Source organism: Mus musculus, chromosome 1 (assembly GCF_000001635.26).
Source record: "Mus musculus strain C57BL/6J chromosome 1, GRCm38.p6 C57BL/6J".
In the NCBI taxonomy this organism is placed as follows: Eukaryota; Metazoa; Chordata; class Mammalia; order Rodentia; family Muridae; genus Mus; species Mus musculus.
The window spans coordinates 48,458,544-48,477,978 of NC_000067.6; the positions used below are offsets into that span (position 1 = coordinate 48,458,544).

A 19,435-nucleotide genomic window follows, 5' to 3' on the forward strand; every position below is an offset into this window, starting at 1 on the left:
TAGCAAGCAAGCCTAACATTTAGACTTTCTAACACCTTATCAACACTGCATTTAGCAGCCCAGTCATTATGTCATTGGAGTATTAAAATGAAGTGAGACATGGTTTTGTTTGTTTGTTTTCTTTACTCTCATTTTTCTGGATTTTTTTTTTTCAGATTTGGCCAAACCTTCCATTTAACAGATGGCAAAATTATAATTTATGAAGTTTAGGAGAAAAATTTTAAATATATCAATCATTTAAAAACAGGACTCATATCCTATTAGTCAAATAACACTGTCCTATTGCGCATGTCAGTACAAACACTGACATAAACCCAACACATACCAACATATCCATTCATTGTGTGAATTATTCAATATTTAAATAAAGTAACATTTACTAACTAAGATGTGGCCTAAACTGGATAAATTTTACAGGAAGTAAAAATTGACACTGACTAGTAGAGGCTCAAACCTCAACAAGTTTTCAAGAACAATAATTCAACCTTCAAGCAGGCACTGTGCCTCCATAATTTCTGTTTTTTTCATTTAATCTTCACATCTATCTTTAAATATCAGTAATATGTCCTCCATTTTAGACTGGATAATAATGAAGGACATATGTAAAACAACTTGCTCAGTGCAAACTAGTATTAAGTCAGTAAAATCTCTTCTGGATTGTTCCACTGTCTTCTAATATAAATCACAATGTTGACTACATCTCTTTAACTCACACCCTAACCACCTCAGTTCAGGAACTTTATTTGAAATCATACATAGCAACAGAGTAGGACCACTTAATTTTTTTCACAGCTGCATGGCATGTAGTCCTGTATATCATAGAATTCTGAAGAAAACAAAGTGGTTTAAGAAGCACAAGACTAGTACTCATTTATACAGCATTCCCTGTGCTAAAAAAAAAAAAGTGATAGCTGTATGGGGGAGGGAGTTGTAGATGTGTCAGCTTGAAGTGTTTGATGAAGTGTGAACCTTCCATATCTAAACTCATTAGTTACCACAGTAAGAGGACAGACATCATCAGAGAATAGACATTAATGTTTTCAGAGTCCAGATTGACAAATATTAGGTTTTTTGTTTATCATTGTAACTAGTTTTTGGTAATACCTTCTTATACCAATGGGTTGAAAAGTACTGTTCTCTTCATGAAGGGAAGTTAAAAAGAAACAAACATAGATATTAAAGAAGATCAATTATGTCTACAAGAAAATTCTTTGCAAAGGGCTGTAGTGCAGGCGTGGAAATTTACAAGAGACTTCGGCAAGGTCACTGAAAGAAGGCTTCATGATGGAGGGACAGGATGTGTGAATATTTTGATTGATGTGATGAGGGCCAATATTAGAAGTCATACAAACTGTGTGCAATCAAAGATTGCTTCCCCCAAGGCAGAAAGAAATCTAGCCACCTTCTGCTGCAGAGAGAATGAGAAATAATGATGTAATTTACCACTGCTAAGAATAAACCAAGAGACCTCCAAGATTGAAAGATGCTTAAAAATAACCATTTGGTCGCATAGTATTTTCTAATGGCTCATGGATTTTATAATTGTTTCTCACAGTGCCAGAGTAGTACAAGAAAAGGAAAAACAAAAGCAGCAGCTGAAGTCAGCAGTGACAGACGCCCCACTGAGTGTGGAAAGCTCCATTATCTTCTGTCATAGCAAGTCTTCAATCAAAGGAAATAGTTTTGAAAAACAGGAGATGGAGAAAAAGATTAAGTTTATGCAAATTGCGAAAATTATAGTAAAAAGTACTATAAAAGACATAGTAAAAGAATAATAGAAAAGAGTAGGCATTTTTCTTCTTGGTTATTGCTTAAATCCCAGCCAAAAAATATGTATTTATTCTATCTCTTATAGAAGGTGATTTTTGAATAATCAACAAAATGTCTTTTCTATTTATTTGTCAGTTATTATAGAATTCACAGTATCAGTCTGATCTCTATTTGAAAATCCCACTGTGTGAGGCAGAAAAGACACAGGGCTTTCATACACATTAGAGATAACATTTGAAAATGTACATGCTAACTTGACCATGAGAGTTGAGTTTCAACAGAAAAGACATGATAATACATACTTTCTTACCTTGCTATCATTGGTACATTTTATCTGAAAATCAGCAGGTTTGAGGCTGGGGTTGTTGGTTTGTCTTTTTTTTTTTTTTTTTTTTTTTTTTTTTTTTTTTTTTTCATTCTCTGTGTTAGACTTATCTATGTCTTGTTCATGATACTAAAGAAAGCACCAATTGTATACAAAACAGGCCAATGTACACGAGTAAAATTTAACAAAAATACTTTTACAATAAGAATGCAACACAAAAATACTGCTTAATATTTCACGTGATTTAAACATAAACCTTTGTTTAGTCTTTGAGTAACAGAGAAAATTAAGATCTTGGGGTTATTAATCTGATACCATCCTGTTGGTCCTTCTGAGATGCAGAATCTGCATGCTAAATTAGGAAGTTCTCCACTGACAGTTCTTCTAACCAGCCCCTCTCCTACAACCAGGAGAACAAGGAAAGTGCTGCACATACATTCATTTATTACTTCATCGACTTAAGTGATCTACTTATAATTTACTTCCTTTGAACTGTTCATAATTGGCTTGCATCTAAAAACAAGTGAACAGTTTTATTTAGTTGTATTTTAATTAGTATTCAAAGTAATGAGTTTCATTACAGCATTCTTGTCTAGTTTTTTAAAACCAGTTTTCTTCTCAAAGTTTTACTCCCAGTCCCTTTGCCCTCTACACATTCAGCCTTCTTCATACTAACATCATGTGACTGTTTTAACATCATGTACATTCTATTACACTCTTTACTTTCTTCTTTTAGCTATCCCTGTCTTGTTTGAGACGTTATATCCCACTTATATTCTTCTTTCAGTTTCATGGCTCTACCCATACTCTGATTCTATCTGTCTCTGTCTCTCTGTGTCTGTCTTTCTCTGCCACTCTAACATAAAAACACAAATAGATTCAAAGACACTCATGAGAGAAAACATATAGTATTTATATTTTAGTCTTGTGGACTATTTTCATTTCTATGCTTTATTTTTTCTATTCATTATTTTCTAAATGTGGTACAATATCAAAATGGGAAAATCTTATAAGCTAAAAATTCTAATTAATTTTCTTATAAAGGGAAATGGTGTAACCAGAAAAAGAGAAACATTGAAGTTGTTTCCAATAGTACTAAATTATTTATTTATTTTCTCTCAATGTAATGTTGTACCCATATTTTAAGTTTCACGAGAGTTTTGTATAGTAGTCTTTCGTAGTAAGGGTTCTATATGTATGCCATGACCCTTTAGCCCTGAAGGCCCTTTCTAACCCAAAATTGCTGTACCTTTATATTCACAAGAACAGCCTACAAATTAACAAGGTATAATATTTTCAGAATCAGCATGAGGGAGGTCTTCCTTGACTTGAATCCTTTAGCTATTAAAAAAAAATGACATCTGTTTTGGTTCTAATTTGCCTTCTAAATAGTAATCTTTATAGCATGACAAGTACTACTCTCAGACTCAATTAAAAGCTTCTTTTGTAATACATGCCCATGGATGCAGAGATGCATGACTGCTTAAGATATTGAGAAAAAGAACCCAGCCTTAGATAGAACATATATACTTCTGCTTAAAGCTCAAGGACCATGAGGTGGATTGCAGTGATAAGAACCTGAATGTGCAATGGATAAGCCTCGCCCTGGGAAAACCACCTTCGTGATCATGGTATCTCCCCTGCCAGGTAAGTAACATATAAAGGCAAGCCTATCAGAATTACACCAGATTTTTTACCAGAGACTATGAAAGCCAGAAGAGCCTGCACAGATGTTATACAGTCACTTAGAGAACACAAATTCCAGCCCAGGCTACTATACCCAGCCAAACTCTCAATTACCATAGATGGAGAAACCAAAGTACTCCAAGACAAAACCAAATTCACCCATTATCTCTCCACGAATCCAGCCCTTCAAAGGATAATAACAGAAAAAAACCAATACAAGGACAGGAACCACGCACTAGAAAAAAAAAAAAAAAAAAAAGAAAGTAATCCCTCAACAAACCTAAAAGAAGACAGCCACAAGAACAGAATACCAACTTTAACAACAACAACAAAAAAAGGAAGCAACAATTACTTTTCCTTAGTATCTCTTAATATCAATGGACTCAACTCCCCAATAAAAAGACATAGACTAACAAACTGGCTACACAAACAAGACCCAACATTTTGCTGCTTACAGGAAACTCATCTCAGAGAAAAAGATAGACACTACCTCAGAATGAAAGGCTGGAAAACAATTTTCCAAGCAAATGGTATGAAGAAACAAGCTGGAGTAGCCATTCTAATACCTAACAAAATCGACTTCCAACCCAAAATAATCAAAAAAGACAAGGAGGGGCACTTCATACTCATCAAAGGTAAAATCCTCGAAGAGGAACTCTCAATTCTGAATATCTATGCTCCAAATACAAGGGCAGTCACATTCATTAAAGAAACTTTAGTAAAGCTCAAAGCACACATTGCACCTCACACAATAATAGTGGGAGACTTCAACACACCACTTTCACCAATGGACAGATCATGGAAACAGAAACTAAACAGGGACACAGTGAAACTAACAGAAGTGATGAAACAAATGGATCTAACAGATATCTACAGAATATTTTATTCTAAAACGAAAGGATATACCTTCTTTTCAGCACCCCATGGTACCTTCTCCAAAATTGACCATATAATTGGTCACAAAACAAGCCTCAACATATACAAAAGTATTGAAATTGTCCCATGCATCCTATCAGATCACCATGGACTAAGGCTGATCTTCAATAACAAAATAACCTATAGAAAGCCAACATTCATGTGGAAACTGAACAACACTCTTCTCAATGATAACTTGGTCAAGGAAGGAATAAAGAAAGAAATTAAGGACTTTTTTGAGGTTAATGAAAATGAAGCCACAACATACCCAAACTTATGGGACACAATGAAAGCATTCCTAAGAGGAAAACTCATAGCTCTGAGTGCCTCCAAAAAGAAACTAGAGAAAGCACACATTAGCAGCTTGACAACACAGGTAAAAGCTCTAGAACAAAAGGAAGCAAATTCACCCAAGAGGAGTAGAAGGCAGGAAATAATCAAACTCAGGGGTGAAATCAACCAAGTGGAAACAAGAAGAACTATTCAAAGAATCAACCAATGGAGGAACTGGTTCTTTGAGAATATCAACAAGATGGATAAACCCTTAGCCAGAATCACTAGAGGGCACTGGGAAAGCATCCTAATTTCGTTAATTTAACAAAATCAGAAATGAAAAGGGAAACATAACAACAGATCCTAAAGAAAACCAAAACGCCATCAGATCCTTCTACAAAAGGCTATACTCAAGAAAACTGGAAAACCTGGATGAAATGGACAAGTTTCTAGACAGATACCAGGTACCAAAGCTAAATCAAGATCAGGTTAATGATCTAAACAGTCCTATATCCCCTAAAGAAATAGAAGCAGTCATTAATAGTCTCCCAACCAAAAAAAGCCCAGGAACAGATGGGTTTAGTGCAGAGTTCTATCAGACCTTCAAAGAAGACCTAATTCCAGTTCTTCACAGACTATTCCACAAAATAGAAAGGGAAGGTACTCTACCCAACTCATTCTATGAAGCCACAATTACTCTGATACCTAAACCACAAAAAGACCCAACAAAGATAGAGAACTTCAGACCAATTTCCCTTATGAATATCGATGCAAAAATCCTCAATAAAGTTCTTGCTAGCTGAATCCAACAACACATCAAAACAATCATCCATTCTGACCAAGTAGGTTTCATCCCAGGGATGCAGGGATGGTTCAATATACGGAAATCCGTCAACGTAATCCAGTAGATAAACAAACTCAAAGACAAAAACCACATGATCATCTCGTTAGATGCTGAGAAAGCATTTGACAAAATCCAACACCCATTCATGATAAAAAGTCTTGGAAATATCAGGAATTCAAGGCCCATACCTAAACATGATAAAAGCAATCTTCAGCAAACCAGTAGCCAACATCAAAGTAAATGGTGAGAAGCTGGAAGCAATTCCACTAAAATCAGGGACTAGACAAGGCTGTCCACTCTCGCCCTACCTATTCAACATTGTACTTGAAGTCCTAGCCAGAGCAATTCGACAACAAAAGGAGATCAAGGGGATACAAATTGGAAAGGAAGAAGTCAAAATATCACTTTTTGCAGATGATATGATAGTATATATAAGTGACCCTAAAAATTCCACCAGAGAACCCCTAAGCCTGATAAACAGCTTCAGTGAAGAAGTTGGATATAAAATTAACTCAAACAAGTCAATGGCCTTTCTCTACACAAAGGATAAACAAGATGAGAAAGAAATTAGGGAAACAAAACACTTCTCAATAGTCACAAATAATATAAAATACCTTGGCATGACTCTAACTAAGGAAGTGAAAGATCTGTATGATAAAAACTTCAAGTCTCTGAAGAAAGAAATTAAATAAGATCTCAGAAGATGGAAAGATCTCCCATGCTCATGGATTGGCAGGATCAACATTGTAAAAATGGCTATCTTTCCAAAAGCAATCTACACATGCAATGCAATCCCCATCAAAATTCCAACTCAATTCTTCAACGAATTAGAAAGGGCAATCAGCAGATTCATCTGGAATAACAAAAAACCTAGGATAACAAAAACTCTTCTCAAGGATAAAAGAGCCTCTGGTGGAATCACCATGCCGGACTTAAAGCTGTACTACAGAGCAATTGAGATAAAAACTGCATGGTATTGGTATAGTGACAGACAAATAGACCAATGGAACAGAATTGAAGACCCAGAGATGAACCCACACACCTATGGTCACTTGATCTTTGACAAGGGAGCTAAAACCATCCAGTGGAAAAAAGACAGCATTTTCAACAAATGGTGCTGCCACAACTGGTGGTTATCATGTAGAAGAATGCGAATTGATCCATTTCTATCTCCTTGTACTAAGGTCAAATCTAAGTGGATTAAGGAACTCCACATAAAACCAGAGACACTGAAACATATAGAGGAGAAAGTATGGAAAAGCCTTGAAGATATGGGTACAATGGAAAAATTCCTGAATAGAACAGCAATGGCTTGTGCTATAAGATCGAGAATTGATAAATGGGACCTCATAAAATTGCAAAGCTTCTGCAAACAAAAGACACCGTCAATAAGACAAAAAAGCCACCAACAGATTGGGAAAGGATCTTTACCTATCCCAAATCGGATAGTGGACTAATATCCAATATTTATAAACAACTCAAGAAGGTGGACTCCAGAAAATCAAATAACACCATTAAAAAATGGGGCTCAAAGGTGAACAAAGAACTCTCACTTGAGGAATACCGAATGGCTGACAAGCACCTGAAAACATGTTCAACATCCTTAATCATCAGGGAAATGCAAATCAAAACAACCCTGAGATTCCACTTCACTTCAGTCAGAATGGGTAAGATCAAAAATTCAGGTGACAGCAGATGCTGGCGAGGATGTACAGAATGGGGAACACTCCTCCATTGTTGGTGGGATTGCAAGCTTGTACAACCACTCTGGTGGTTGCTCAGAAAATTGGAAATAGTACTACCGGAGGATCCAGCAATACCTCTCCTGGGCATATATCCAGAAGACGCCCCAACTGGTAAGAAGGACACATGCTCCACTATGTTCATAGCAGCCTTATTTATAATAGCCATAAGCTGGAAAGAACCCAGATGCCCCTCAACACATGAATGGATACAGAAAATATTTTACATTTACACAATGGAGTAATACACAATACACTACTCAGCTATTAAAAAGAATGAATTTATGAAATTCCTAGGCAAATGGATGGACCTGGAGGGCATCATCCTGAGTGAGGTAACCCAATCACAAAGGAACTCGCACAATATGTACTCAGCTATGTGAGGAGCAGGTGTGGCGGCAGTCCCAAAGGCGCCAGGGACTGCAGCTAAGTCGTATGACTTTCACCTGACTTCCTCATATAAGCCACAAACATCTTGAGAGCTGCACAGGTGTACCAGGATACTGGTGAATCCATTTTGATGGAGATATGCCCCTGCTGCCCTGATTAGCTGAAACTGCGGCCTCGTGAGGTGGCGTGGCCTGCTGTGTGTGAATGTGAACTGAGAGTATAAAAGAGTGAGAGGCCCAGGTTTCAGGGGAGATATAAACAAGGGAGATTAAACTAGGGAGATATAAAACAAGGGAGATATAAACAAGGGAGATACAGAGAAAGAAGAAACAGGACTGAATAAACGTGTGCAGAACGATCCTGTTGCATAGTAGTTCTTCCTGGCCAGTTGGGCGGGCTCAAGAAGTGGTGCCGAAACCAGGGACAAGAAACATCTTCAGGCACGAGTGAAGATCCTCTGGTACAGGGAGGATTCAGAACTGCATCACGGGGAAGAAGGGGTTAATAAAGGTTCTCGTAAAACAGACTGTTGAGAAGGATCCGGCGTGGATTCAGAACTCTTCAGCTGGGAAACGGTACTGAAAGAGGAAGACTGAATAAACTGTTGTTAGAAGGACTGGTGGTCATGTTGTTCTTGCTGGTCGAGAGCAGACGCAACAAATGGTGGCCCATACGGGGAACCGACTCCCCCACCAAGTTCAAAACTTTCAGCAGTCCGTGGTTGCAGGCAGGGTAAGTTCACGGTGAGTGAAACTTACGACCCCAGGAGTTTGGGAAGGACCTCGGATAAAATAGAGGCGAATATAAAGTTGCCAGGAAGCAAGCACAAAGTAACGATAAGGTTCCTGGCTTTGGGACAAGTTTAGGTTCACGGTTTTGGGACAAGTTAAGGAACTATGATAACCTCAGTGTAGTGATCAATAGATCCTCGCTGTGTAGTTATGCTTTTTTCTCCCATTGACCCTTTGTGGGTAGGTCTGATAGTTTTGGTCTTATTTGTTCTGATATATGGACTCTGTTACTGTTTGAATCGAGAGGCAGTCAAGACAGGTCAGAAAATCCTTATAGAGCAACAAGAGAGTATGTCGGAAGAGGAGAAGGGCTTAAAAAGAAAAAAGAAAAAGAAAGGAGACACAGTGTTATCAGGTGGACAGAAAGGATAAAACAAAAGAGCCGAGGCGGAGGAGGAAGGCGAATTAGCTTCTGCGCCCCCTCCCTATGCCTCCTCAGCAGCCACCTATAGGCAGAACTTCTGTCTGGAGATTTGGAGAGAGGATAGATTCTCCTTGCTGGGATGTCCTATTTTCACTGACCAAGCAGGGCAGAGATATCATGAGCCTCTAGATTTCAAATTGGGAATTTGGCTGAGTCCGTGCGTACATATGGCTTAAGTGCTTCCTATACTGTGGCTCAAGTAGAGGCCTTGAATAGACACTGCATGATGCTGTCAAACTGGGCAGGCTTGGTGAAGGCATACCTTTCACCTGGGCAGTATTTAGATTGGAAAGCCTTCCTTATTGAATTTGCAAATGAACAGGCAGTGGCTAACCTTGCTGCAGGAAATCCAGCATGGGATAGGGATATGCTGCTTGGTCAAGGTCGATTTGCACAACAACAAACAGGATATCCACTGCAGGTGTTTGAGCAGGTGAATCAGATTGCTATAAGGGCGTGGAAATCATTGCCTATAAGAGGGGAAGTTAGTGAAAACTTGACTCTCATATTGACTCCAGAAAAAGACACACAGGTGATTGAGGTTATGGTCTCATTACCACAAGGTATTTGTCCATCTCCCCTGGGGACCGGATCCGGTGTTGATGTGGGCGAGAGGGTCTGTTTGTGTGTTTCCACAGGACCAGACGGAACCTCTTTGGGTGAAGGAGAGGTTGGTGAGACGCTGCAAGAATGAGGCTCCTGATCCAGTTGCCCCTGTGGATGTGGTGGATGATCCCACAAGCACAAACGATGGAGCAGAGATGGGAGATCCTTTCGGTGTTCCAGAAGCCGATACCAGCTCGACATGACATTCAAAATTTTCCATGCCTTTTTGATCCCTGAATTCCCCTTAAAGAGATAGCCCCTCTGGCTATCTATCCCTTGCTTCAGGGAAGATGAGCGGGGATGAGAGCCCTGGGATGTATGACTGTTATAGTGTGTGTGTGTTGTGTGTTTGGCACATGTGTTAGGTGCAGAGTGTGTGGGCCCGCACTTTCGCCATGGTAGTGTAGGCTTTTGCTGCAGTGGAGGCGGGACAATCTCCTCAGATTCAGTTTGCTGCTCTAAAAGAAATTATGCTGCGTTATGCCGTGGGGTGCGAGGCTAAGCACTGCACAGAGGATTGCTTGCTGTTGGCATCCTGTGGAAGGCATGTCTGATTGCATGAAGGTTCAGTGTCCTAGTTCCCTTCCCCCAGGAAAAACGACACAGGAGCTGGCCAAGACCTCTCTGGGTGATGAGCCCAAGGGATGGTTTTGTGTAGGGCCCCTATGCTTGCACACTGGGGATCAGACCTCTACCTTCACCCATGAGGCTTGCTTGCAGCAATTAAGATCTGGCCATAGATTAATCAACATCCTGGCCTTTTGATGCACCTGCCGCAAGCAAAACACAATCTCCCCAGGTGTGGCTTGGCATGATAGAGAGGTAGTCAGTGATAAGACTCCCTGGGCATGTCACCAACCTAAGGCAGGGATCAAACCAATGCTGTTTGTCTCCCAAGGACGAGTAAGGGGCATGGCTGCGGGGGGCTATCTACAAACATTCTCTCTGCCAAAAAAGAAAAAAGGGGGAGATGTGAGGAGCAGGTGTGGCGGCAGTCCCAAAGGTGCCAGGGACTGCAGCTAAGTCGTATGACTTTCACCTGACTTCCTCATATGAGCCACAAACATCTTGAGAGCTGAGCAGGTGTACCAGGATACTGGTAAATCCATTTTGATGGAGATATGCCCCTGCTGCCCTGATTAGCTGAAGCTGCATGCCTAGTGAGGTGGTGTGGCCTGCTGTGCATGGATGTGAACTGAGAGTATAAAAGAGTGAGAGGCCCAGGGTTCAGGGGAGATATAAACAAGGGAGATATAAACAAGGGAGATATAAAAAAACAGAGATATAAAACAAGGGAGATATAAACAAGGAAGATAGATATAAAACAAGGGAGATATAAACAAGGGAGATATAAACAAGGGAGATATAAACAAGGGAGATATAGAGAAAGAAGAAACAGGACTGAATAAACGTGTGCAGAAGGATCCTGTTGCATCGTCATTCTTCCTGGCCAGTTGGGCAGGTGCAAGACACTGATAAGTGGATATTAGCCCAGAAACTTAGGATACCCAAGATATAAGATACAATTTGCTAAACGCATGAAATTCAAGAAGAACGAAGACCAAAGTGTGGACACTTTGCCCCTTCTTAGAAATGGGAACAAAACACCCATGGAAGGAGTTACAGAGACAAATTTTGGAAGTGTGACGAAAGGATGGACCATCTAGTGATTGACATATGCAGGGATCCATCCCATAATCAGCTTCCAAACGCTGACACCATTGCATACACTAGCAAGATTTTGCTGAAAGGACCCAGATATAGCTCTCTCTTGTGAGACTATGCTGGGGCCTAGCAAACACAGAAGTGGATGATCACAGTCAGCTATTGGATGGATCACAGGGCCCCCAATGGAGGAGCTAGAGATATTACCCAAGGAGCTAAAGGGAACTGCAACCCTATAGGTGGAACAACAATATGAACTAACCAGTACCCCGGAGCTCTTGTCTCTAGCTGCATATGCATCAAAAGATGGCCTAGTCGGCCATCACTGCAAAGAGAGGCCCATTGGACTTGCAAACTTTAGATGCCCCAGTACAGGGGAACCCCAGGGCGAAAAAGGGGGAGTGGGTGGGTAGGGGATGGGGGGGTGGGTATGGGGGACTTTTGGGATAGCATTGAAAATGTAAACGAGGAAAATACCTAATAAAAAATAAATTAAAAAAAAAAGCCTGAATGTAAGGAGAAAGACTGAAAAACACAGTTTTCTTATCATTCACAGTATCTATCTCAGCAAGATTAGGCTTGTCCGCAGTATAGTCTAGGAAGGGACTCACAACATACTACCTCTTCCTGCTAATTATTAGACACTGATAGATAATAGGGAGGAGCAATTATTGTTTTATGTTGTGTATGATCTGAGGAATCCAACAGGCTCCTCAAAATATCCCAAACCCATAGTACCACAAGTGATCCTGGTAAATCTTAGTGAATCTCAAAGACAATGAAAAACCTAAAGACCTGAATGTGAAAGAAAATTTTAAAGGGATGTCTTAATAGCAATCAGATAGTGATTAGAGTTTATTTGCGTAGAATACTACTAGAACACAGATGTATAAATAACCAAAGAAAAAATTAAAATTATAAAATTGACCTATGTTTCTAACAAAAAATACTAATTTTTAAATATTTATATTATTATAAATATATTTGTGTTTCTATTTAATATAAAAAATATTCTGCAACTATACCCAAAGATTGCTATAAGTCAGATTTGGTTAATTTATTAGGCATTGTAAACTGATAAACATATTTTTTCTTTGACTTATAAAGGTGTCAAGTGGTATAGAAACATTTATAAATATTATATTGTTATTGTTAAGCCTTTTGGGTCAGACTCCTGTAGAGCTAAAAAGCAAGAACAGTAATTCCTTCAGTTTTCTCAAGGAGGAGATGAAGAACAGAGCGCTTAAACAACTTGCCAAATTCAACCTGGAAACTCAGAGCTATGAATCTCATAGGAGTTTCATTAGGAATATATGCTGCTTAAACAGCTATGTAAGCTTTTACTTACAACTTCACAATTTTCTCTCTTTTTTGCTCAGTTTGTTATTCTCTCAACTATAGGAAACATGTTAAAGCAACATGTCTTCATATTCAAGATTTTAGAATAACTATGGCATACATTTTTAAGTTGAAAATAGATTCATCTCTCATGTATCCCAACATCAGGTTCAAGACTCTCTAGTCATTCAAGCTCCTCCTGTATACTCTTTTCTCCCCAATATCCACTCCCCTTCTAGAACAGGCCTCTAAGAGCCATCATCCTAAAACAACATATCAAGATACTTTAAGACAAGGCCAAGGCAACCTAACAAGAGGTAAAAACGTTCCAAGTGCGGGCAGAAGAGTTAAAGACACAACTGCTCCCACTATCAGGAGTCCCACAAAAGCACAAAGATTATAGCCAGAACATATGCAGATGATGTGGTACAGATGCATGCAGGCCCTGTGCTCGCCACTTCAGACACTGCGAGCCCATATGCACTGTACTTGGTTGATTCAGTGGTCCTTAATTGTTTCTAGTGTCCTCCATCCCCTCTGACTCCTATAATCTTGCTACCCGCTCCTTCATGGGGGTCCCTGAGCTCCAAGTAGAGAGATCTGATGGAGACCTCAAATTTAGACTATCTCTGCATAATGTCTGATAGTGAATCTCTGCATTTGCTACTCTTTGTTGCCAAAGAAGCCTCTTTGATGACAACTGTATAAGGCACTGGATCTATGAGTATAGCAGAATGTCATTAGGAGACATTTCTTTTAATTATTTTAATATAAGTTGTGCTTGGTTTTCCCTTAGGTGTCTGGTCCACCCATTATCTGGTTCCTGGACATTCAAGAACCAATCATTTGGGGTCATGGGGTTCCTGTTGTGACTATGTCTCAAGATAATAAAAAACTGGTTAAGTTCTGAGCCACCATTGTCTCTGTACAACTTTCACACAAGTCACACTATTGGTCAGAGTTTTTACTGCTGGTTTGCTGCGTAATTATTTCTTTCAGTAGTCTACAGAGCACCTTCTCACATGAACATGTATGAAATGTAAGACCCAACCTGGCCCTTCCTTTCTCAGTGAGCTGTATGGATGTATCCCTTGGCACTAGAGCCCCCGCTGTCAGTTTCTGGGGCGCAACCTTTGGTTCTGCCTTCAGCCTGGGTTATTTGGGGATATCTATGGTCCCACTTGGCCAATAAGTCAACAGAATGCAACCCAGTCCCACCACTTGGAATATTGCCTGGATATAAGAGATGGCAGTTCAAACTCTGTATCCTCCATTACTTGGAGATTTTTATTATGATCATTCATAGATCCCTGCACTAGGTTTCCATATCACTCCCAAAATAGCCCCCGCACCACCAATTTCAGCCAAGTCTCCCTGTTCCTTCCCTCTCTCTCCATTCCATCTCTTCTCCTCCCACAACTCCCCTATCCTTCTTTAAACAACTGCGCCATGTCCACCCATAATACCTATTCCATTTCCCCTTGACAGGGAGATTGATGTACCCCCCCTTAAACCATCCTCATTAACTAAATTTCCTAAGTCTATGGAATGTAGGTTATTTACTATTCTCTTATAGACTAATATTCATTTATAAGTGAATACATACCATATGTATCTTTCTGGGTCTGTGTTATCATAACAAAGTTACCATTCAGGATTTTTTTTCTTGTTGCATCCATTTGCATGTAAGTTTTATGATATAATTTTTTAATAGCTGAGTAATACTCCATTGTATATGTACGCAATTCTTTGATTGTGTGACATCTATTTTGTTTCCAGGTTCTTGTTCTTATGAATATAGTCACAATGAGCATAGTTAAGCAAGTGTCATTGTGGTGGAATAGGGAGTCTTTGGGCATATGCCCAAGAGTGGAATAGCTGAGTCTTGAGATAGATCAATTCTCAGTTTTCTAGCGAGCTGCCATATTGATTTCCACAGTGGTTGTACAAGTGTGCACTCCCACAAGCAGTGAATCATTTTTCCCCTTGTTCCACATTTTCACCAGCATGAACTATTACTAGTAAGATTTACCTTAGCCACTCTAACAGATGACAAGAAGAACCTCAGTATAGTTTTGATTTGCATTTCCCATACGGCTAAGGATGTTGAACATTTCCTTAAGTGTTTCTCAGTGACATAAATTATCTTAATTGAGAATTCTTAGTTTAGATCTGTTCCTTATTTTTTTTAATTTTTTTTATTAGGTATTTTCCTCGTTTACATTTTCAATGCTATCCCAAAGATCCCCCATATCCACCCCCCCCAATCCCCTACCCACCCACTCCCCCTTTTTGGCCCTGGCGTTCCCCTGTACTGGGGCATCTAAAGTTGGCAAGTCCAGTGGGCCTCTCTTTGCAGTGATGGCCGACTAGGCCATCTTTTGATGCATATGCAGCTAGAGACAAGAGCTCCGGGGTACTGGTTAGTTCATATTGTTGTTCCACCTATAGGGTTGCAGTTCCCTTTAGCTCCTTGGGTACTTTCTCTAGCTCCTGCATTGGGGGCCATGTGATCCATCCAATAGCTGACTGTGATCATCCACTTCTGTGTTTGCTAGGCCCCGGCATAGTCTCACAAGAGAGAGCTATATCTGGGTCCTTTCAGCAAAATTTTGCTAGTGTGTGCAATAGTGTCAGCGTTTGGAGGCTGATTATGGGATGGATCCCTGCATATGGCAATCACTAGATGGTCCATCTTTTGGATGTATAATTTTTTGATATCTGGTTTCTGGAGTTCTTACATATTTTTAATATTATTCCGCTATTGGATATGGAATTGGTAAAATTCATCTCCCATTCTGTAAGTTTCTCTTTTGTTCTATCAATGGTGTCCTTTGACTTATAGACACATTTGAGTTTCATAAGATGTCCTTTATTAATTGTCGATCTTAGTCTCTGCACTACTGGTGTTTTATTAAGAAAGTTGTTTTATGCCAATGTGTTCAAATTTATTACCTACTTTATTTACTACCAGGTTCAGGGTATCTGATTTTATGTTAAGGTCTTTGACCTACTTAAAATTGATTATTTGTGCTGCATGATAAAAATGGATCTATTTGCAGTCTTCTACTCAAAGATATACAGTTTAAATAACCTGATTTGTTGAAGATGCTGTCTTATTCCATTGTGTATTTATGGATTCTTTATAAGAAACCAGTTGTATGTAGATTTATGGCTGGGACTTCAGTTAGAGTCCATTTATCTAGGTGTCTGTTGTTATGTGAATACCATGTGGATTTTATTACTCTATTTCTGTAATACAAATGGAAATCATAGATGGTAATACTTTTAGGAATTCTTTTATTGTTTTGGATTGTTTTAGCTTTCTTGATTTTGTTGTAGTTTTTGTGGTTGTTGTTGTTGTTTTTATGTGTGAAATTGAGAACTGTCCTTTCATGTTAGGTAAGGAATTGTGTTGGAATTTGGGTGGAGATTGCTTTTAGTAAGATGGCTATTTTTATTATATTAATGCTAACAATCCATGAGCATAGGAGATCTTTTAATCTTCTGGTAATTTCTTTAATTTCTTTATTAAAAGACTTGAAGTACTTTTAGCACCAGATTCTCATTTCCTTGGCTAGAATACTCCCCCCATCCAAACTGTATTATTTAAGGCAACTGTGAAAAGGGTTTCACCCTGATTTCCTTTTCAATCAATTTTTCATTTGTATGTAGGTAAGCTAATTATTTTTAAAAGTCACTTTTGTATCTAGCCACTGTACTGAAAGTATTTATCAACAGTAAGTGTTTCCTGGTAAAAAGAAAATATTAGAATCACTTAAGTATACTATCATTACCATCTGCAAATAGTGATACTTTGACTTCTTCTATTCCAGTTTTTATCCCCAGGATTCTCCTAAGTTGTTTTATTACTCTAGCTAAAACTTGAGTCTCCTATTCAGAGAGTGTACAACTTTGTCTTGCTCCTGATTTTATTGGAATTGCTTTGAATTTCTTTCCATTTAATTTGATGTTATCTGTATGCTTGCTGTAAATTTTTTTTTATTATGTTTAGGTATATGCTTTGACTCCTAATTGGTCTAGGACTTTTATCACGAAGGTTTATTTTGGGTTTTGTATAGGGCCTTTTCTGTATGCAATGAGATGATTAAGCATTTCTGTGAAGGAGCCTATAGATAATGGAGAATAATGATTGTGGGGCACATGAATCATCTGATTGGGACAGCTGGCCTGAAACAAGAGAGCAATTGAGGTATGTTCAAAACACTGAAAATCTTATCTTGAGAATAGCAGGATTGTAAGGATTTCCCCCTCATTTTTCCAAGCCTGCATGCCCCAGTACATGTACTTCCAGCACCTCATCCCTGCCTAGCCAATAATATCTACTCCCCACAAAAACACTTAGCCACTCCCCAAGGTTTATACAAGCCTTGATATAAACCTCTGAATAGGAGACTCAACAAATAAAGGTTGTTACTTTACTACATACCATCAAGAAGAAGTGTTTCACCTCCCATGGCCACTGAGAGCTGTACCACTGAAAACCAACTCAACTCAGAGAAAGTCTTACTTCCATCTCCCTACAACTCAAGTTACTGAGAACCTACTTGCCTCAACAAACTTTGTTCCTTTCATACTGGTTAGACTCCCAAGCAAAGGTGCCTGAATACTGGAATTTGAATAAGGGAAGATTCAAAGCCAGGCTGCAGATAATCATTTTGATATGTTTGCAGGTTTGTGGGTATTTTGTTGAGTATTTTTGTATCAATATTCATAAAAGAGATTGGTCTATAATTTTCTTTCTATTCTGAGTCTTTATGTGGTTTGGGTATCAGGGTAACTGTGGCCTCATAAGATGAATTGTGCAATGGGATTTGTGGTTGAGGAATATTAATATTAACATTTTTATGAATGTCTATTAGAATTGTGAACTAAAACCATCTGGCATGGAGCTCTTTTCGTTTTTGTTCATGCTTTTGATTTTTTTCTTCTTTCTTTTTTTGTTGATTTTTTCGGGGGTTGTTTTTGGTTATGTGGTTGTGAGATTTTAAGGACTGCTTCTCTATCACTAGGGGTTATAGGCTTATTTAAATTGTTTATCTGGTCTTCATTTAAGTTTGATGAGTGGTATCTCTTGAGAAAATTAATATTATTATTTTCCAGTTTCCAATTTGGCACAGTACAGGTATTTAAAGTTTGTCCTTATGATTCCTTGGGGTTCCTTGGTATCTGTTGTTATGTCCCCCTTATCAGTTTTGATTTTTTTAATTAGAATATTCTCATTTATGTTTTTTTTTAGTTAATTTGGATAAGAGTTTGTCTATCTTGTTGCTTTTCTTTAAGAACCAACTCTTTGTTTCATTGATTTTTTTTTTTTGTATTTTTCTTCTTCTTTATTCATTTTAGTGATGAAATTGGTAACCTCTTGCCATCTCCTTCTCTTTGGTGTGCTTGCTTCTTTTTGTCTCAGAGCTTTCAAGAGTATTAGTAGATCAGTATTATGAGATGTCTCTAACTGTTTTATCTAGTAACTTAGTACTATGACATTTCTTCTTATCATTGCTTTCATTGGGTCCCATATGTTTGAGTATTTTGTGTGTTCATTTTCATTTACTTGTAGAAAAGTCTTTAATTATTTTTCTCTACTTCTATTTTGACCCATTTTTCATTCAGTATAGAGTTGTTCAGGTTCCAATTTTTTGTTATTGTTTTCTGTTACTGTTGACTTTCAGCTTTAATTCATGAGGTCTGACGGGATGCAGGGAGTTATTTCAATCTTATTACATCTGTTGAGACTAGTTTTGTGACGAAGTATGTCATCAATTTTGGAGAAAGTTCCATGAGGTACTGAGAAGTAGGTATATTTTTTCCAGTTTGAGTGAAATGTTTTGTAAATATCTGTTGAGTCCATATTGTTTATTACATGTGCTGTCTCTAATATTTCTGTGATTAGGTTTTGTTTGGATGACCTGTCAATTGTTAAGAGTAGGATCTTGCAGATACCTGCACACATACTATAGCCTGCTTTCTTCCTAGGGGATCTGCAGTAACTACAGACAGAGGAGAGAATCTTGCCCAAAAACCCATACCAGCTAGGAAAACCATGGGGCCCAACTGACATGGGACCCCACCACCATGCCCCCCAAAGTGTTACCTTTCTTTCAGTCTGCTTCCTACCTGGGCTAAATCAGGGGCCCAATACCTGACACATACTTCAGTGTGCATGGTATCTAGGAGCTCTACAGTAATCAAAGACACAGAGTCCTGCTGACACTGGGCACAGCTGCCCTGTCAACTTCACCTTCTTTCTGATCTGCTCCTCCACCCTGTCCAGATCACAGCCCAATAGTATCCTATACCCACACCCTATCTGCCTTCAAGGAGGTCTGGAGGAATGAAGGACACATGAGGATTACTCAAACCAGAGGTACAAGAGGCCCACCATAACCAGAGACAATACTGTCTGCATCCAAGGAGGCCAGTTCTATTCCGAGACACCCAGACCAGTTAACACCAAAGATAACTAGATCATAAGCAAAAGAACCAGTTGCAATCTGTCACACCCAGAACCCAGTTCTCTCCCCACAGCAAGCCCTGGATGTGCTAAGCTACACGAAGAGCAAGATAATGACCTAAAATCCTGTCTCTTAAGGATGATAGAGGCCTTTAAGGAGGACATAAAGAACTCCCTTCAAGAAATACAGG

The 19,435-nt window shown here is 38.9% G+C and overlaps 1 pseudogene; it reads right to left on the bottom strand.

Moving 5' to 3' along the window:
* Positions 1-3,629: 3,629 nt before the first annotated feature.
* Gm23240 lies at positions 3,630-3,750 on the bottom strand (annotated as a pseudogene).
* Positions 3,751-19,435: the final 15,685 nt, after the last annotated feature.